A 4,687-nucleotide genomic window follows, 5' to 3' on the forward strand; every position below is an offset into this window, starting at 1 on the left:
AACTCGGTCTCACAAATCCCTTGTCGTTAACTCCCGCAATCGAGCCTTCAATTCTTTTAATTCAATGAGCCATTCTATATGGAGCAATCGAGATCGGTGCGATGCCAAGCAACAAATCAATGGCAAAATCTATCTCTCTGTTTGGAGGCAACCGGGCAATTCCTCCGAAATACATCCGAAACTCACAGACTATAGGTATTGATTCAAATTTCAGTTGAGACATCTCAACATTCATTACATAAGCGGATAAGCTTCACACCTTTTCTCATGTATTTACGTGCGGACATGTGCGAAATCACCATAGGCAATTTATTTGATTAAATCTGTTTCAACCCACGAATTTCTCCATTTTCACATTTTAACTCTAGTGTATTTTGTTTACAATCTACCTTAGCATCATACAATGTTAACCGGTCCATTCCCAAGATAACGTCAAACTCACCAAATGGTAACAACATCAAGTTGGCCGGAAAAAAGTGACCTTGAATCATTAATGGGCAATTCTTGCAAACCTTGTCAACTAGCACATATTGGCCTAAGGGTTCGACACTTTAATCGTAAACTCATAAATTCAACAGCAACTTTTTATTGGATACTAAATTCATGCAAATATAGGAATGGGTGGACCCGGATCAATCAATGCAATAACAATAGTATCATAAAGAGAAAATGTACCAAGAATGACATCGGGAGATGATGCATCTTCTCGAGCACGTATAGCATAAGCTCTAGCAGGTGCTCTAGCTTCTGATCTTGCCGTTAAATCTTTCATCACAGTTCTACTACTAGTCCCACCTCCAGTATTTCTCGGTGGTCTACCTCTACTAGCGGTGGTATTACATCTAACGCTCTGAAATCTTTCTTCTTTAACCTTCTCCGGACGGTCTCTAATAAAATGCTCGCGAGAACCGACTTTGAAACAAGCTCGCTCGGTCCCCAACACTCACCATAATGTTGCTCGCCACATTGTCGACACTCGGGCTTTCTAGGTCGCACATTACCCACACTTGCCATCAAGTAGCTTGAGCTTTAGACCCGAATATGCTCTACCACGATCTCTGTAAATCCCCAATTGAAACTGTCATTCGAGGGTTTGTCTCTTTGGACCTTTTGGTTGAGATTGAAATGGCTTACTTATCTCGTCTTTTTCGACATCTCGAGCCTCAATAGCGACTTTTCTTCTTTCTTTGTTCAATTCTTTGGCTTTAAGAGCTCGATCAACCAATACTACAAATTCTTTCAACTCCAAAATCCTACAAACACTTTAATGTCCTCATTCAGCCCATCTTCAAATCTTCTACACATAATGGCCTCGGTGGACACACATTCACGGGCATACTTTTGAGTCTTACAAATTCACGTTCATACTCTGCGACAGACATTTTTCCTTGCTTCAATTCAAGGAACTCCTTCCGCTTTTGATCAATAAATCGCTGACTTATGTATTTCTTTCTAAATTCTTCTGGAAGAAATCCCAAGTAACTTTTTCTTTTGGCACCACTGCAACCAAAGTCTTCCACCGTGGTAGGTCAATCTCTCAAAAGTGATACTGACACTTTAAGCATTCCTCGGTGTACATGAGAGCTCATCAAATACACGGGTAGAATTTTCAAGCCGAATTCCGCTTTCTCGGGATCATCATCAACCTTTGCTCTAAACTCTTGACCCTTGTTTTCGAATCTTGTCAACCGGAGGCTTGTTCATTCTTACCAAATTTATACCTTGAGCGATTCTGAGAATCGTCCGAGGTATAGGAGGGGTGGAGGAGGTTGAGCATTTGGATTTGCTCGAATAAATTCAAGATACCAATTGTTCATCATTTGGAGAAAGGCGCCCCGAGCCTCATCTCCTTGTCCCAATGTCTCAGTCTACTTTCCACAGTAGCGGTCCCTTCAAAGGGAGCCGGCGCATTAGCAAACATCATCACCGCAGTTCCTTGGGATCCATTACTATATTAAAACAAAACACAGTTTAGAATAATCAGAGTCACCACACTATCACAATATTTTTATGGCATGTATAGCTAGACTTTTACACACACTTTATTAGTCCGAGAACCGACTAAACCATAGCTCGATACCACTAAATGTAACACCCTTACCCGTTATCTGTCGCCGGAACAGATACAAGGTATTACCGAACATAACATATACCAAGATAGAAATATGTCATCCCATTTGATAATGCATCGTATAACATATATCTTGAACAATATTAGCCAACTTTTATGGCTTGTACAAAGTAATCTGGTCGAAAATGTAACTAATATTTTAAACCTAGACAAATATGACACATAACAAAATAATTTTTGCCTACTATACATGCCATAATTCAAAACATTTAGTTCAAATACCCCAAAGTATGATAGTGCGGGTAGATCTTCACGATCCTTGACTCTGAGCAAGTGGAGAACACTATAAGACAAAAGAGAGAAAGCGAAGTAAGCTTATAGCTTAGTAAGTAGTATGTAAATACTAATTTAAGAATCTAACATGTTTACACAACAATTCAAGTATGTCTACTTTAACTTCACTACTTATTCCACTTCGATTAATTTGTCTCTCTCTGTGTCATTATTCACTAAATAAATCATAACTCGAGTTACAAAACTCGAAATTCATATCCGTAAAATTTCCTGAATCTAGACTCATAAAGCTTCTTGCTAAATTTTTTCTTATAATTTTGGTTCAGCAGATTAGTACAGTTTATTAGTTAAAGTTTCCCTGTTACACAGCTCGACTGGCCTGACCTCTGTCCACTACGAATTGAATTTCTCTCAGTACATAACTCAAACAACCCTGAAGTCTGTTGTATTTAAAACTAGTCTCAATAAGGAATTTAGGCATGTAAACTATATTTCTTAGTTTGCTTGTTACAATTTTTAATGATTTTTCAAAGTGGAAACAGGGATCACGTATTCATCCTGAGCAAGTCAGTTACAATTGTAAATATCTCAAAATATAGAATTCCTTTGCTTGCCCTGCTTCTTTTATATGAAAGTAGACTCATTAAGCTTTAATTTCACATCTCATTCAACCTCTAATTATATTCCTCCTATTTTTGGTGATTTTCAAAATCACGTCACTGCTGCCATCTAAAAACAGTTTTAATACTAGTTTCACTCTTTCACACATTCTTTATGCTAACCTCATTTTATCGTATATATGTATATGCCACAATTCATTTTCACCACATTTCATTCACTATAAGTGTAGGTCCAAACCACAATGTCACCACAAAACCATCCCGTTGAACAATTCGGATCAATCCTCGATATTTAACGGTTCAAAGACTGCCCCACCATCATACTTCATTTAGTTCGGCTCTCTTGTACACATGGGGAACACTTAGTACCACTCATGCGACCTAGCCGATTTGTCTCGTAGCTCTCTTGTCTACATGGTGTCCTTCACTTGGAATCACGCATGCGACCTAGCTACATTTATATTTCACGTAGCTCTCTTGTCTACATGGTGTCCTTCACTTGGAATCACGCATGCGACCTAGCTACATTTATCTTTCACGTAGCTCTCTTGTCTACATGGGATACATCTCGTATCACGCATGTGACCTAGCTACTACTGTGGTGTCTCGTAGCTTTCTTGTACACATGATGTGCACTCAGCATCATACATGTGACCTAGCTACGCCCTCTATTTCATTCGATCTCCAATGTTCAACAGGATCTCTCTCTGTATTTATTTCCATTCTTCCCATAATCAATTTATATTTTAACATCAGCTAGTATATTTATATAATGGGCTGAAATATAAGAATGTACATGAAATTATTGTAATATTTACATACAACTTACCTTGGTGCAAAATATGGAAATTTTGCAATTTAGTCCAAAACTTTTTCTTTCCCCGCTCGAGGTCGGTTCAGCGCCTTTCTTGATCTATAATAACACATTTAGCTCATTTAATACTCATAATATTTATTTCAATCCAAAAATCACATTGTAGAAAAATTACATTTTGCCCCTAACTTTTACAAAATTACAATTTTGCCCTAGGCTCGGAATTTAATTTCAGCCCTTATTCTTATGTTTTATGATATGCTGAACATTTTCTCTTCTACAACAACATCAAATTCCCACTCTATCATATAGTTATGAACATTAGGTATTTTTACCGATTATCTTGCTTTTACTCGTTTTCACTTAAAACCGAGTAGCACAAATTATTTAACACAATTTAAAACCTCATATTCTATCATAAAACATCAAAATACACAAATTTCACCTATGGGTATTTTTCCAAATATGAACCCTAGGTTAAATTATTACTAGCATAAGCTTAATCGAGCTTCCGGATTCCAAAACGTAAAGAACATTAAAAGCGGGCTTAGAATCACTTACTATGGAGCTTGAAAGTTGAAGAATCCCTAGCTATGGAGAGAGTGAAGTTTCGCAGCAACTAAATGGGAAGATGACTATTTTGTGTTATTTTTCCCATTTTATTTCATTTAATATCAAAATGACTAAAATACCCTTACTACTAAACTTTCCAAAATTCCTTCCATGTCCTAAATTTGTCCATGAACTTAAAATTGGTAGAATTGCTATTTAAGACCTCCTAATAAATATTTCAAAACAATTTCATACTAAAATTTCTAGTATGCAAATTTTGCAACTTATTCGATTTAGTCCCTACTTTCAATTTAAACACTTTAGGCATAGAATTTC

The sequence above is a fragment of the Gossypium arboreum genome, chromosome 9 (genome assembly GCF_025698485.1).
Source record: "Gossypium arboreum isolate Shixiya-1 chromosome 9, ASM2569848v2, whole genome shotgun sequence".
NCBI lineage: Eukaryota > Viridiplantae > Streptophyta > Magnoliopsida > Malvales > Malvaceae > Gossypium > Gossypium arboreum.